The sequence below is a fragment of the Protopterus annectens genome, chromosome 6.part0 (assembly GCF_019279795.1).
Source record: "Protopterus annectens isolate FY-2018-M chromosome 6.part0, PAN1.0, whole genome shotgun sequence".
NCBI classification, from domain to species: Eukaryota; Metazoa; Chordata; order Ceratodontiformes; family Protopteridae; genus Protopterus; species Protopterus annectens.
This window is the reverse complement of record NC_056737.1, coordinates 1,861,960,178-1,861,977,723: the sequence shown is the minus strand read 5'-3', so window position 1 is coordinate 1,861,977,723 and position 17,546 is coordinate 1,861,960,178.

The window sequence follows — 17,546 nt, the reverse complement described above, 5'->3', positions numbered from 1 at the left end:
CATTTCTCTCTCTTTGAAAAACACACACACACACACACACACACACACACACACACACACACACACACACACACACACACACACACACACACACATCCTTCCTTGTTCAAAGAAAAGCAACAACCTTAACTTAAGAAACACAAGTAGGTGATCTGATCCTGTAAGCAGCGAGTGCAAAAGCAATATATGACCAAAACAAGTAGCTGATGCTGATCCGATTGCAAAAGCAATATGCAATATGACCAAAACAAGTAGCTGATCCGATCCTCTACACACCAAATGCAAAAGCAATATGACCAAAGCAGCAATGACCTTAACTTAAGAAACACAAGTAGCTGATCCAATCCTGAAAGCAGCAACCTTAAGCAAACACAACAGTACACAGAACAGAAGCAGCAACTTTAACGAATAGTTCACAGCACAGAAGAGAGTACACACTACACAGAAGCTGCGAGCAAACACAAAGTAGTTCACAGAACAGAAATACCTGATCTGGCATTCACAGAACTTAGTTAGAAGCAGTGATGACCTTAACTTAATATATGAGCGAAAGGCCAGTGAGAGAATTCTTAACTTAAAAGACTCCATGTCCATGCTGAAGCAGTTTCCTACAAGGATGCCAGAGAAGCCTTAACTTAATAGACTCCATGTCCATGCTGAAGCAGTTTCCTACAAGCAAGCTCACAGCCAGCCAGAAATGTGTGCCTTTGAACTCAATGAGCTCAATTCCAACAGGCTGATGGAGCTGATGTAATTGCGCACATGATGTCAGCTCCAAAAGCGCGAAAAAAAATTAAAAAAAGAAAAAAATCGGGAACGAAGGGTTACCACTCTGGAATCATGGCACACCATTATTTTGACCCCAAAACTCAGTAAAAACCAAGTAATTTGGGGCAGTTGAGATGTCTGCTGGGCATGCCTCCATCTGCCTTCAGAGGCAGGCTCAGCATGTTCCTCCGAGTCACTTTGTGCCTGTGGAGGCCTTGGCAATGGTGGGTGGCTGCGTGGCCCATCCCCATTTTGTTCCTGCTGCAGCTGTTTCCGCAGGATCATATTGTATAGCATGGCACATACTATGAACATGTGTGCACATGTGGTTGGAGAGTACTGCAAGGCTCCACCGGATATGTCAAGGCAGCAGAACCATGACTCGAGCATCCCAAACACACACTCTATAATTATCCTGGTTTGTGCGTGTGCCTCATTATGACATTCTTGTGTGAGTATGTGTGCATTTCTGATGGGTGTCATCAGCCATGGCTCCAGTGTGTAGCCAGCATCCTCCACCAGCTGGCCATATTGGATGTCCCCACTGGTAAACACCCAGTACAGCTGTGATGAATGCCAGATTTGGGAGTCGTGATAGCTTCCAGGGCTTCCAGCACACACGTTCATAATGCCCTGGGCATCGCGCATGACATGGCAGTTGATGGAGGGAAATCCCTTGTGGTTTATGAAGACCCTACCCTATTCAGCAGGTGGTGCTTTGATGTGGATGCCTATGGCACCCAATACCTCTGAGTAGACTGCTACATGGTGGAAGAGATGCATATTGCTGGTCCTCTCCTCACAGGTGCTGGGGAAGTGAATTTGCTCATCAGCATGTGTTCGCATGGCATCGAGGAACTGGTGGAGTTTCCTGGACGCAGATGCCTATGATACCCCCATGATATCCCCAGTTGGTCATTGGTAAGTACCTGTAGCTTGTATTCTTAAGGCTACACATACATTGGGGTCCACTGGGATGGATTCCTTCTGTTGGTTCTGGCTCTGAGAAGAGGCTGGCACAGCTCAACAAGTTGCTGAAGTATGTCCGTATCCACCCTCTATTGCTCTACTATATCCAGATCATGAACACTCTTCTCCTTCTCTTCAGTCTGAGTTGGTTGTCAGCATTTTCCTCCTCACCACCCTCAGTATCTAGCACATACTGATAGATCAGAGCAACAGCAGCCCCTAACATGTTTTGTTAGATTTTTCAGTTTAAAATCCCCCCGAATGTTTACACCAGTGGTCTACAGTTTGTGGGAAAAAAATAGACTGAAAGATTTTTCATAGTTTATAGTGTGCTGGGCTGCTGCCTGTGTAATTGGCTGATTCTGATACATTCCACCTGCCAGCTATGCTTGTTCTCCTTCATTGCCTTCCTTCTGCAGTTTCCCCTTCCCATTTCCAACATGTTTAAGCCCTGATGCACACCGCACATTCCTGGTGCACAAATGTGAGCAATTCTGCTATCTCCTGTGTTTTTTTTTTGCTTGTTTGTTTTGATTTAGACCTGGTATACACCTCGCACACATGTTTAGCTAAAGTAAACAGTTTTAAGAAGAACTGGCCTTTCCTAGATGCGAACACACTCTGCATTTCATGGAATAAGGAAATACAGCCTCAGACATCCCCTGCCTTAGCTGTGCTTAGCTAAGGGCAAAGATTGGCCACTGAGCTCCAATGTGCTTACAGCATTCATGACACACACCCTTTTCATGTTAGCTGCTCCTCCTGTCTACACCATGGTGTTAGAGCACCTATACGGTTTGTGAGTCAGTATAAATCTCCTCATTTGCATACACCACTGCCTTACCCCTGAGTTACGACACTTACACTGCGCCTTTCCCCTTAGCAACCACTATTCCCTGGTATTGTTTTCATTCTGCATGCCATTGACTATTATGGCAAAATGCAGATATCTCTCAAACTTGACCCCCCCCTTTTTTTTTTATTTTCAGCACAATCCTGTTTGCACACCACTGCCCTATGCTTAAATGGCCAAGACTGGTCAAAAAAAAGTTTTCATGCCAATGGCCATATATTTGGCCATTAGCATGCCAAATAAATGGAATAAATGCTTTATTTATTAATCTAGTAACTGAATACATTTCTGCAGGTGACACTATTCCTGCATGAACACCTGCCTGCTTGCTGAATAACTAACTACCTACCTCAAACTTGCTGCTGACTCCATTGCCTACCCAGTTACAATATTAATAAATAGATCTATACTAGAATCTACTGTTCCTACCCTTTGGAAATCCTTCTACACTATCCCTCTCCACAAAGGAGGTAACTCCTCTGACCCTTCAAACTACCGACCTATTGCCATACTGTCCCCATTATCTAAGATACTAGAAAAATGTATCCACACCCAGCTTATGGATCACCTTCTCAATCAAAACTAACTCACCCCTACTCAACATGGCTTTCGCCCCTCTCACAGCACAACTACTGCTCTATTCTCCTTCACTCACACCATTGCAGAATCTCTGGACAACAATAAACTTACTTCCTGTCTCTTTCTAGACCTCTCCAAAGCTTTTCATACAGTGTCTCACCCATTACTACTATCTAAACTTACAAACTTTCACCTCTCCATCTCCACCCTCATCTGGTTTGCTAGCTATCTCTCTGAATGCAAACAATCAGTTAAATGGCTCTCTTCCACTTCTCCTTTCTTACCTATCTCCACTGGTGTTCCACAAGGTTCCATCTTGGGTCCCCTCTTATTCAACATCTTCACCAATGATCTCTTCACCTCATGCCATCAGTCATCACTCATACAATATGCAGATGACTCCACAATCATTTCTACAGCCAACAACATCTCTGACCTAAACTTCATAACCCAAACAGCTCTACTTTCCACTGAACAATGGCTTTCAGAAAATCTACTTATTCTCAATCCTACTAAAACCAAACTACTACTCTTCCTGCCCCACTCTCTTAATCATCATAAAGCCTCCTTTGTCATTAAGTCTCGCAATAACACAACTATCCTACCTGTCACCCACACAAAACTCTTAGGAGTCATTATCAATGATGAATTAAAATTCAATCAACACATACAACAATGTATAAAGAAAACACATCAGAAATTAGGTCTATTATACCGAAACAAAAAATATTTCAGTCCCGAGGCTAGACTCACCCTAGGACAAGCACTTCTCCTCCCCTCACTCCTCTATGCTGCTCCTGTTATAACAAATATCCAAAAAACTACCCTGAATAAACTCCAACAATCCTACCACAAAATAGCCAGATTCATCACCAACTCCCCAAATAACACACACCACTGCATTGCTTGAAAGTCTCTACACTGGCTAGAACTCCCTCAACTACTACATCTCTATCAGTTTCACATGCTACACTCTATGCTCTTTAAACCATCCAACTGTCCATCTTTATCTCATCTTGTCTCTGTCTACACCCCATCTCGACCTCTCCGTACCTCTAATCAACAATTGCTTGACATTTACCACCCAAATAAGTCAGTAGGTAAGTTACTCTACAAACACTCGGTAGCCATTGCTTGGAACAAACTACCCCTTGACATTCGCTCAATCCCTCACACCCCACTATTTAAAAAGAAACTTAAGACACATCTACTCAATACTAAAATCTGCCCCTGCAATGACCCTACATAGTTCTGTCCTCCCCCCACATTGGAATCACTCAGTCTATCCTGGACATACCTTGAACTCTATCCCCACTACCACAGTTACATAGCATCTGAAAAAAAAAAAAAAAAAAAAAAAAAAAAACTTGTGCTGGCATCTAACTATGGTGGTTTTCTATTTGTTACTACTGTAATACTAGTTTTATTTCTGTTGTTACCTGTGCTGGTATACTACTGAAATGTTTTTTATTATTGTACTATCTGCAGCTTTTCTACTCGGGTCTCCACTGAAAATGGGACAAAATCCCAGCTGGACTAACTAACCCGGTTAACAAATGTCAATAAATAAATAAATAAAATATTTTAGGCTGTCATCCCTCCGTTTTCTTATTTGCAGAAATGTATTCATCTAGTAACTGAATACATTTCTGCAGGTGACACTATTCCTGCACGAACACCTGCCTGCTTGCTGAATCACTAATTCACCTCATTTGCATTGTTTTCACCAGTGAATGAGGTAATTACCATAAGGCAGTGGTGTCCATGCAGGAATAGTGCAGGAGCACTCGTGCACGCCCTGGGAGCCCTTTGCTGAATTGCTCGGAGGACATATTACATGCAGCAGCTCCTGCACTATTCCTGCATATCGTGCAGGCCTTCATAAATCCCAGGGAATGTCTATAATCTAAAATAAAAGTAATATACCATACTTTGTAGGATTGAAGCTGAATATAAATAAAGATATACACAAAGTCTCCGGTTCAGTATACTTCCAGGCAATGAGGACAAGCTTTCTACTCTGGACAACAGTTCTTTGTAAATGTGACTTATGTAGCATGGATTCAGAGTACAGTATATTCATGATATATTCATGATGTGTAGAAAGGCAGCCTCTGCCTCTTTGATCAACTTAATCTTTGTGGGAGCTTACCTCTATTCAGGTGGGTCAGAGGACTTGCAATTGTGGCAAAGAAGGCACAAATTTTTTTCCAACCAAGCCGATGAAGGCAGTAATCTTCTTTTTAGTTTCTGATACTGGCCAGTCACTTACTGTCCCTGCTTTATCCTTCTTTTATTTAATAATCCACCCTCTCTATTATATAGCCCGGGCACTTTAATTCTTTCATGCCACTGTTGCTTTTAAGGGCACTCTTCATTGGCCCTGTCTGTATAATAGAGTTCAGGGCAGATTGTACTTCTTGTAGGTATGAATACTAGTCTACAGAATGTATGACTACATCAACTAAATATGTAATGGACTAGACTGTATGATGTTTAAGGACCCTGTCCATTATCCTTCTTAATGTGGACAGAGCACAATGAAAGGCAAAATGCATGGACTTTGTATTAAAGTAGGCTATTAGGGTTGAAAAGTAAGTTTTCTCCTTAACTTTTTCTGTCGGGAAACTGTTTGTAGCCTTTTATTAAATACAGTGTAGAACCTAACCTTCACTTGTCATTCATAAGTTTGTCTACTCTAGGCATAGGATAACTATTTTTAATTTATCTTTTTGCCTCCCAGACTGTCATCCATCAAGCTGTTCCAAAAATCATTCCAGCCATGATTCCTTGGCAATGAAGCCTCACCCTCTGGATCTTCCCAGAGTGTCTGGTGCAGGGGACTGCTGTCATCCTGCATAGGCATCAGAGGCAGTTTAGGCTCTCAGTGGCAACCTAACCATGAGAACATTATTGTGCATGTTTATCCTAACTGCATCCTCTTGTGGGGACATGCCCACTTGCATTACCATGAGAACTACCTTCTCATGTGTAAACTACAACTACCTTCACTGGCTTGGACAACCTAATGTTACTGTATTTGCCTGCAGTACACCAGAGCAGCAGAAAGATCCACAATCCTCCCTCTAGCATAGGCATTGCCCACTATCCACTGTCTTCCCATCAGTCACCCAAGCTGCTTATCAAACCTGAGACACATGGGTCATAGTCAGGGTTTTATTTTTCTATGGTACAGGAAGGCCATAGACACATGGTAACTATTGAATTGAGAAACAGTGCTGAGTTTCCTGAATTCATTGCAGAGCCTGATTGTTCCATCTATTTTTTTTAATAGACTCTTCAATAAATCATATTTGGAACAGTTTTTACTGCCTCTTGAACTATTTTCTTTGGGATACAGGAATTCTACAGTGCTTCAGTTTCACTTTCTCCTCTGAGTTGGATTTTCGGGTCTATATTAAAAGACCGAATGTTCACATCCTTGAACACCACAACAGCGACACATAAATGCTGAACTCCTAAAATAGTGAAGGACATAAATATCGAAATCCAGAGCGATGAACGTATTTCTGTGGCCAGCAGAGTGATTCTGGGGAAGAGGAAATATATACTTTTCTCCACTGTAGTGCGATCTTGGAGTTGGCATATTTAAGTAGGGGGAGTGTGGGGGGTGCAGTGTGTTTAATGAAGTTTGTTTTTGTAGCTTTTCCTTACCTGTATGGTGCTGTTGTGTTTGGAAATGCGTTCGGCGTTCCGGATTTTGATATTTACGTCCTTCGCTATTTATGTGTCTCTGTTGTGGTGTTCGCAGTTATGAACGTTCGGTCCTTTAATACAGACCCGGATTTTCAGTATGATGTTTGACTGTCATTTTGCCAGGAAGTTCTGATAACATTTATTTCCTGCATCAAGAGTTTTGATAATGTGTCTGTCAAAGGAAAAAACTTCAAAGACCAATACACGTAAGGTTCAGTTAAGGCACTTTAATTTACTTGCAGCAAGGAGACAAAAACATGCAAATACAAGGATTTGTCTAACTACTAACAGGAAGTATGTTCATTCTTATACTGTTTTACAAGACATGGCCTTCTAAGCTGATGTAATCAAACACAACTTTAAGCATTGTACTACAGCAGGTGTTACTTCAGATTTTCTGCTGACATGACTAGATTTGTGAGAAACTTTTCAGAAAAACAACCTGGCCTTGGTGACCAGTACTTCATTTACAAGCGTCTGTTGTACACTGCTACTTTTCAAGGTACTTTTCTAATACAGATACAAGCAAATGCTGATTGCAGTTCATATTTTCAAGTAGGCCTTGTCCTAATTATCTGTTATTTCTACAGCTGTGTATGTTCTCATAGCATAGCGGAACTTCTTGTCTGATTTTCATATAAGCAGTATTGTTCTATTCATTATTTTCCTAACGCAAGCAGAAATCTGCTTCTCAGTAAATTTCCAAGGCACAAGCAAGATTTAGCTGACAGTACAAGGTCAAAGAGCAACTGCAATTTGTACAGATTTATGCAGTATGATATAGAATAAATGTGTTAACTCTTTTAGGCTCTGAATGCACTAAGCATATTACTAATACACACATTAATACATATTTTTCTAACATTTCCCCCTATTAATACTTTTATTCTACTTTCAAGATAAGCATAAACAGTTTGTTTTCTTCTTCTAACCTCTTCCACTCAGGAATTGCAGTTAAGAGAGTCATTCAGTTTAAACTTATGAAAGCATTTTCAGTCTTTTAACAGTTCTTCAAACTCAGTACTTTGATATAAGGTTTTAGAAACTGACATGTCTATAAGGTTTTTTATCAGTCTTTTCATGCAGGGGATACCACAAAAAACACATACTCCCAGTAGGAGCATACCTACACAAATGGCAATCAGGATGTTCATTAGGATGGTACCCCACCCCCCAAACCATTTCTGGAAAAAGTCCATCAGTGGGTTTGGGCCTGGTTTGGTCATGGCCGACACTTGCTGAATCACCTCAAGATCATTATCTATCTCGTGTTTATGGTCAGGAATATACGAACAGCTCTCTTCTGGGATTAAAGCACACGTACCACCTCTCACCGCTAGGGTGAAGTTGAGAGCCATGTGGTTTTGGAGCGCTACAGTTCTCATAGCATTCAGTTCATCAGTCAGCAATTCGAGAGCAGAAAAAGTTGCATTGCTCATTACTTCGAGAAGTTTTGACAGTTCTCTCAGCTCCCAGATCGATTTCACTGCTCCATATGCTGGTAATATGCCTGCCCACGATATAACACTATCACTCAAGTCCATGTGTGTCAGTCCTTTACCTAGAGAGTGATGGTCTTTCTAAAGTGCATCGATTCGTCCCACAGGATTCTCAGGTTTCTTGCCGACCTCTCGGACATTTCAAATTCTTCCATGAGGCAAAACTGCAGTGTGTCGTATGCCTGAAACCAGGTAACCCAAAAAAACAACTGCCAGACCAATTCTCAGGTAACCATTTGTATGCCTTTCTGCCACACTCAAAATAACAATCCTCTACTTTAGTAGTAATGAATGTACACTCGCCCTGCATGAAACATTTTTCTATCAATTATAGACAGCTGTTTATAAAGAACAGAATTGTGTTTTACTTCATCAAGTGGTTTGTGCATCAATCCAAGAAATGAATCATAGTTTGTATTACAATAAAGATCTACTTTCTTTCCTTTAGTGTAACATCTATAAGGAACAGTCACATTGCAATTGCTCCAACCCACCTGAACAGTATCATTTTTATAAAAACACACAGTTCCCTTTTGTGGAACAGACAAGTGCAATGCTATTTTATCTTGTGCTGTAATGGTTGAGGTATCATAAATCAAGTTCTCCCTGGTCTCATTGACCCCTAGGGGGACTGTAATCATTAATAACCCCCTGTATGCTGTTGGCAAAGCTGTGCAAATCCAGCAATTCAAAACATTGAAAGTCTCAGCATACACATATTTAATTGCTTGGTAAGTGTTAAAGTTCGGATGCCAGTTTATGAGTAACGCTTCACGTTTATTCAGTTCAGTCTGTGTGGCTGGGAAAAGAAAAGGCCACAACAAAAAGATTATTGTCACAAATACAGTTAACAGGATGATTATGCAATACTTCTGAGGAAAGGGTTGTTCTGCATTCCTGTTTCTTCTGGACTCTATCATTTTTGTTCTTGGCATGTGACAAGATTTTTGTCTAGTTCAAAGTCTTTAACTAATTTACAGTGCGTCAGGTGGATCCAAGAGGCACGCTCCACGATCTTGACTGCAGTGGGTGTTGACAAAAGCACTTGATATGGACCTTCCCACTTTGGAGATGCCCAATTTTTCTTTTTGACTACCTTCAGCCAAATCCAAGTTCCAGGGGGCTCTGCCACTTCTGTAGGTCTGGTTTGTTCTTTATCTGAAACAGAATTTAACTGCAACAAATGTTTAGAATTTAATAACTTACACATATACTCTGCTAATGTACCATCAGCTTCCTGGTCTGCGGGCATGAGAGATTTCCACTGAGGTATATAGTAAGCCCTTCCAAAGAGCTTTTCAAAAGGAGTCAATCCTTTTGCATTCGGAATAGTTCTCATGCTCAACAGTGCCAGGGGCAGACAGTACACCCAATTTCTCTGTGTTTCTGATATTAACTTTTTAGCTTACTCTTTAAAATCCCATTATGCCTCTCTACTAGCCCTGCTGATTGAGGGTGATACGCACAATGATTCTTTAAAGAAATTCCGAAATATTTACTTAACTTCTGTATGGTCTGATTCACGAAGTGCGTGCCATTGTCACTGTAGATCCTTTCCAGAATGCTGAATCTAGGGATGATTTCTTTGACAAGGACTTTGGCTACCATTGTAGCATCTGGATTTTTAGTCGGAAAGGCTTCCACCCATCTGGAAAACATATCTACAATGACAAGACAATACTTCTTATTTTCACATTTATTCAACTCTATGAAATCCATACAGATAGTATGAAATGGATACGGTGGTGTAGGGGAAACTCCCTTGATTGGGCTTTAACGCCCCTTGTGCATGATGTTTATTACAAATGTGGCATACCGCGCAGAATTATTTAGAGTAATTTGAGAAGCCATATGTCGTGAACACTTGGTTCACCAGCTGTACCATCCCCCTGTTGAGACATGGCTCTGCCCATGGCTCAACAAAGCTGCATATCTAAACAAATTAGATGGCAATATCGGTTTCCTTTCTTTAGAGATGTACAGCCCCTTTTCAAGAATTGCTCCTCGTTTTACCCATCTTTATTTTTCAGCTTTTGTAGTAAGTGTCTGCATTGTTTTTAACATTTCTAAGTCTAAAATCTCAGAGGGTTGTAATTCCTCATTCAAAAGAAATACTTCTGAAGCTGCCTGCTTTGCAGCTGTATCAGCTCTTGCACTACCTTTTGAAATCCTATCCTGTTGCTTGGTATGAGCTTTACATTTACAAAGAGCTACTTTCTGAGGTAACTGGATAGATTCTAAAAGATCTAAAATAAACTGCGCGTGATTATTCGGTTTGCCAGTAGATGTTATCATTTCTCGATATTTCCACTGTTGTGCATAAACATGTACAGTAGAAAAAGCATACTGGCTGTCAGTAAAAATGTTCACCCATTTACCCTTTGCTAAGGTACATGTCCGTGTCAAGGCAATCAATTCTGCTGCCTGTGCAGATAAGTTGTGTGGTAAAGATTTTGTTTCTATAATGTCTGTTTCAGAAACTACTGCATATCCTACTAGGTTCTGTCCTGCAGGACCCCTTTTGCATGAGCCGTCCACGTAGTATGTCACCTCAGCATCATCCAAGGGAACATCCATAAGGTCTTTTCTAGGCAGTGTCTTTTGCTCAATCACCTGCAGGCAGCTGTGTGGTGTGCCATCTGCAGGGGTTGGGAGCAAGGTAGAAGGGTTTAAAGTCGTACATCGTTCAATTGTCATGTGAGGTTGGCTCAACAATATAGTCATACAGGAAAAATGCCTAGCAGGGGAAAGATATGCTACCTTTTCTTGTAGTAAAATAATTGCGACTGCATGAGGCACTCTCAATGTGAGAGGGTGGAACAACACTACTGAGGCCGAAGCCTGTACTGCCATTGCAGCTGCAACTACTGCTTGTACACAGTGAGGTAAAGACCGTGCCACTGGGTCCAGTTGTGATGAATAATAAGCAACAGGGCGTTGCTTGTCCCCATGCTGTTGTGTTAACACTGATGTCATATAACCTTGCTTACAATCTACAGTTTGGAAAAAATGTTTATGATAGTTTGGTAATCCCAAAACTAATGAGGACGCTATTAACTGTTTCAGTTTGCAGAAAGCAGATTCTGCATCTGGTGTCCATTGTAACAAATCCTGTGCTGACATAGGCGTTTTATAAATCAGGTTAGTCAGTGGTGCAGATTCCAAGGCATAGCTTGGAATCCAACTCTGACAAAAATTAGTCGTACCCAGGAAGGACATCATTTCCTTCTTGGTAGTGGGTTTTGGTTCTTGTAAAATCGCTATTTTTCTGTCCTCATCTAATGTCCTATCCTCCTTGGATATTACATATCCTAGGTATTTAACTTGTCCTTTCCAAAGCTGCAGTTTATTTTTGTTTACTTTATGTCCTTCAGCGGCTAAAAATTGTGATAGCGCTATAGTGTCTTCTTTACAATCTTGCTGGGTGGGGGACGCCAGCAGGATATCATCAACATAAAGCAAAATCTGACTACCTCTCTGTTGGGTAAACCTCACCAAGTTGCTTGCCATTTCTTGCGAGAATATTGTTGGACTTCCACAATACCCCTGTGGTAGTCGCGTATATGCATACCTTTTCCCCTGAAATGTGAATGCAAACCAATACTGGCTGTCAGGGTGTATCGGTATTGAGAAGAACGCATTGCTGATGTCTACCACAGAAAAATATTTCTATTGAGGTTTTAAATCATTCAACAGGGTGTGTGGGTCTGGCACCGTAGGTGCCCTTGGTATTACTGCGTCATTTACAGCTTGTAAATCTTGGACCATACGCCACTCCCCATTCACTTTCTTAACAGGAAATAAGGGTGTGTTACATGGTGAATCAGGAGATTCCACCAGCACCCCTTCCTTAAGTAAAGCTGCTATAATAGGTTTGATTTCTACCGCTGCATCTTTTCTTAAGGGATACTGTCTTTTTTGTGGTCTAAATTCTGACTTTGGCATAATAGTAACTGGCCCCGCTGTACAAATAAGTCCTACATCTGATTTTCCTGCTGACCAGAGAGTTTCTGGTATATTCTGTAAGTCATTCTCTTCCTCCTTCAATAGGAGTGCTAATCAGCTGTCCTTGCTAGACTGCAAGTGTACAGCTGGGTGGGTCTGGGTTATCCAATTCAGCTTCTGCACTTGTATTCCTTGTTCTGACAGTTCCAACTCTGTCTGTTTTTCCCATCTTGTGACTTTTTCTCCTAAGTCTACCCATTTTACATTTTTGTCCTTAGTTAAGCTAGCATGTGGTAATCGATTAGATTTGTAGAGTGCAAAGAACTCCTGGGGCAATGAACAGCTAGCTACACTGTTCCCTTCTGTGTCCCAGTACAGATTACGTCATATCAATCTGTTTACATGATTTCTAAACAATTCTTGCTCATATTCCTTATCAGTTCCTGGTGTATTACAATAATACAGAGTACAGTGCAACAAATGCTGTTTATCAATGTCAAGGGAGGGGAACTTGCTGATGGCTACGTTCATCAATTCTTCGGTCACTGCCCCTGGACCAGTCGTAACCAAGTCCTGGCTGTACCAATAATATGTTTTACCCTCCGATTGCACTGCAAAGGTATCAATTTGTCGCTGTGCTTCCATACCCTGCATAGTCGGAACTACTGCTATACCAAATAACTGCATAAGATCTCTGCCCAAGAGGTTTACTGGGCATTTTGCAGAAACAACAATTTTGCTTTTCTGGGTCAGTCCTGAAACAGGATCAGTTATCACAATATTATGGGAGAGGGGCTCCCGATACAGCTGTCCATTAGCTGCTTTCACTAATATGTAATCAGGTGACTCTGAATTCTCTGGCAGTTTGGCGGGATGTACCAGGGTCTGTGATGCCCCTGAGTCACACAAAAATGTGACTTCCCTCCCTTCTACCAGGAGTGTGACTTCTGGTTTTGTGTCTGCTAAATAGAGCTCTAAGCTCAATAAAGCCAAATCCAATATTTAATTTTCTTCACTATCCATGACTTCTTGCACTTCCTCTATGTCTTCTGTCACATTCTCTACTCCCTCTATCACATACTCATTTATCCCTTCTCTGCTATCCCCTTCTAGTGATTCCTGACTACCATATAGTCAGTCCTCACCCTCCTTATCCTCCGTGGTTGTCTTCTTATTTTTCTTGCAATCCCTTGTCAAGTGTCCTTTCTTACCGCATTTAAAACATTCACCCCTTTTCTTTCACCCTTCAAAGTCCTCTGATCGTTGATCGTGGGTTGGGTTTTCTTTTTCTTTTTGCTATTAAAATGCCTTTCGGCATGTCTAGCATACTCAAGCAATGACTGTAACCTGCTTGTACAATGATCTACCATGTGTTTTGTAATAAAACTCCTTATGGGTGCAATACTGCCTTTCAAAAATGCATTCTTTAACTGCTGCTCATATGGGGAATCGTGTGTCTGATCTTCAGGAACCTGCATTCCACAATGGTTATGGGAGGGGCCTGAGCGCAATATCACAGGGATTCCAGTCGCCACTAATCATGTGCCAATCTGGGCCAACAATTTGTCTGACTACTTTTTCTACCTCTTCTCTGTTTAAATTATAACTCAGCCTCATTCCTTGCAAATCTTCTAAGAACTTTCTAAAATTAACTTTTGGATGGGGAATTCCCTCAGTGGCTTTCTGGATGTCTTCCGGAGTCCAGGGTCTAAACACTAGAATAGTTGGGTCCTGACCTTCTTGCCCTGCCTAAGGATTAGGCACTTCTATAAGTAGGCATGTTTCTTCTTCACTCATATATCGTGAATTTCTACCCATTTGATATAACTCAATGTCCCCTTTTGAGTTTTCTGCCCATGTTCGAGACCTGGTCTCGACGGGATCTCTAACAAACGGTTTTGCTTTTGTAGTGAGAGCAGAATATCGCAGGGGTGGACTAATTTGTTCACTTGCCTCATATTCTGGTAAGGGAGGTGGAGGGGCTGATGCTATTACTAAATTATTGCCCTCTTTATCTAAAAACATTGCTTTTGAATTATTATTCTTTTGTTCCCTTCAGTTTACTTCCTCAATCCACCTGTGTGCCAGGGGAATTCCTAACTGACGTTGCTTTTTTACCCGACCTTTAGAATCAGTTTTAAGCTGTTTGACAAGTTTGACAAGTGAGGATTTTTCTAGTTTACCATCAAATTCATACTTATTAACCCATTTTGAGTAGTATTTAATATTATCAGCACGCTGTGACTGCATGTATTTCACGTCTTCGGTTAACGGCGGATTTTGGGACCTTTTTGTACAATTATTAACCATTTTGTTCTACCCTTTGAATCGTTACGTAACACCTTATTTTTACGTGGTACCACAGATTTTTTATAGTCTCTTCAGAATGACTGCCTACCTGCTCTGTTTCCCTGATCTATGACAAGACAGTAATCTTTCTGTCCCTGACTTATAAACAAAGTTTCTAACAGAGTAAATACAGATCTAGCCCCTGATCTAAAACAGAAAAAAAGGTAGATTCCCTTACCTGAGCCTTCGTGATTGATCTCCTGGTTCGAGTAAACCCATCCTTCAGACGCAGATCAGAAAGTGGCTGTCCTCTTTTGTACGACAATTCAGTCGGAGGACTTTTCAAATAAGAAGAACTGATGTGGTTTCTTCCCTGTATGGTTTCAAGCCACCTGGCCTGTGTGATCCAAGGCGAAGTGAAAGTTTCCCGTCCGAAGGACCAATCTGTCAAAGTAAAAAACTTCAAAGGCCAATACACGTAAGGTTCAGTTAAGGCACTTTAATTTACTTGCAGCAAGGAGACAAAAACATGCAAATACAAGGATTTTTCTAACTACTAAAAGGAAGTATGTTCATTCTTATACTGTTTTACAAGACATGGCCTTCTAAGCTGATGTAATCAAACACAACTTTAAGCATTGTACTACAGCAGGTGTTACTTCAGATTTTCTGCTGACATGACTAGATTTGTGAGAAACTTTTCAGAAAAACAACCTGGCCTTGGTGACCAGTACTTCATTTACAAGCGTCTATTGTACACTATTACTTTACAAGGTACTTTTCTAATACAGATATGAGCAAATGCTGATTTCAGTTCATATTTTCAAGCAGGCTTTGTCCTAATTATCTGTTATTTCTACAGCTGTGTATGTTCTCATAGCACAGCGGAACTTCTTGTCTGAGTTTCATATAAGCAGTATTGTTCTATTCATTATTTTCTTAACGCAAGCAGAAATCATCTGCTTCTCAGTAAATTTCCAAGGCACAAGCAAGATTTAGCTGACAGTATAAGGTCAAAAAGCAACTGCAGTTTGTACAGATTTATGCAGTATGAAATAGAATAAATGTGTTAACTCTTTTAGGCTCTGAATGCACTAAGCATATTACTAATACACACATTAATACATATTTTTCTAACAGTGTCATTTACCAGGACTTTAGGTCTAAATAATAGCCTTCTCTACTTACTTGATTCTCTAACCTTTGTTAAAAGGTGTCCCACAGTTACGTATATATCTGTCCAGGACTTCATCAAATTCACGTTATATTTGTACAGGGTATTCCTTTCCTATCTGTCTAATTTTATAATTTATAACAAACAACTAGCACATGGATAAACTGAGTAAATCCTGCTGTGCTGCAAACACAACCACAGTAGTTTAAAAACACAAATCACAGCTGCAAAACAAGGAAAAAGACAGCTTTCAATTGTAAATATTTTGTGACAAATGCTTTTGCTTCCTAAAGAACACTTTCTCTAGTTTATCAATAAACCTGAAAAAAACATTATTTTGGACATAAAAGTACTTGTCACAAAACATTTTGAATTAAAAGTTGTTTTTTTCAGTTTTCCAGTTGTGATTTGTTTTTGAACTACTGTGGCTGTTATTTATATCATCTGCATAACCTTAACAAGTACTTGCAATTTTGCAAACAAGTTCTTGAAAGAAGGAACTGAGATTAATACTTGGTCCCTGACTTGGAACTATCTGCTCCTAGCATTTGAGATGTACATTGTCTGTAGTCTGGCTTGTTCATTTTTCCTATTCTCTTGTAGTATGGGCATTACTACTCTTAACTTATGTAGTATGCTTATGCAGTGCTCCAGTCCACGTAAATAAGATATTTTCCTCATCTCATGACTCTTTGGTGACAACTACCTACTTCTTGTGCTGTCTGCATATACATGTGTAAAGCAGCAAAATCCTATCAATGTCTGTGGCTCTTCTCATATGACAAATAGAAATAGAAGATAAAGTAGTTGATTAAATGTCTTACCATCCAACTCAATGACTACCCTGAAAATGAACTTTAAAGCTATTTTTAAATAATCTACTAAACTGCCGGTCTGGCTATGACATTCTGAGATCCTGAGTTCTTTTATTTTAAACCACTTGCATAGGTAATGTATAATTTTAGATATAAACAGGGTTTCTTGATCAGTAAATATTTATTTTGACATCCTCGCCCTGGAGAATAATATAACCAGCTGTATTGCTATAACTTTACCATTGGCTTTTTAGACTAGAATTGCTTCGGGATATGTAGCAGCATAATCTGGGATTACTGATACATACCAGAGTCCATTGCTTGAAAGAACCAGTGTTCCAATAATATCCATGGCAATCTGCTCAAAAGGCACCACTATTATAGTTATGGATATGAAATGATTTTTAAAGCCAGGGTCTGGAGCTCTTTTCTGACACTCAGACATCTGGCAAAAAATGTAAAATTTTTCTTATTATGATCCATCAACAGAATCTGCCTTACGTCCTAACTTTGATTGTGTACATACTTACATTTCCCCAATTATGTCGAAATACCAATTTTACCACTAAGTTCTTGAAGGGTCTGGATATCAGCAGCTGATGGAGAATATACCCGCAAAGTGAATAATTCTTTAAAGTAAAATAATGACAAGAAGTATGAAAATTTGAGGCAGGCTTCTTATTCACCACAATGATTTTATTTTCTTTGCATCAACAAAAGTTTCATCTTCCTACTGAGCCTTTTTATAGGTTCATGTTTTCATAGATAAGTACCAGGCTAGTTTCTCCTGCATGCCATTTTAAGCCTAGACAGTTTCCCTTTTGGTGCTGGAATTAACCTGTCCCATTTGGTTAGAGATTAACTTTACCCAACCAATGGACAATAATTCTATATTACCCCTAATGAGAATAAATTGGATTATACAATAGAAATTTTCA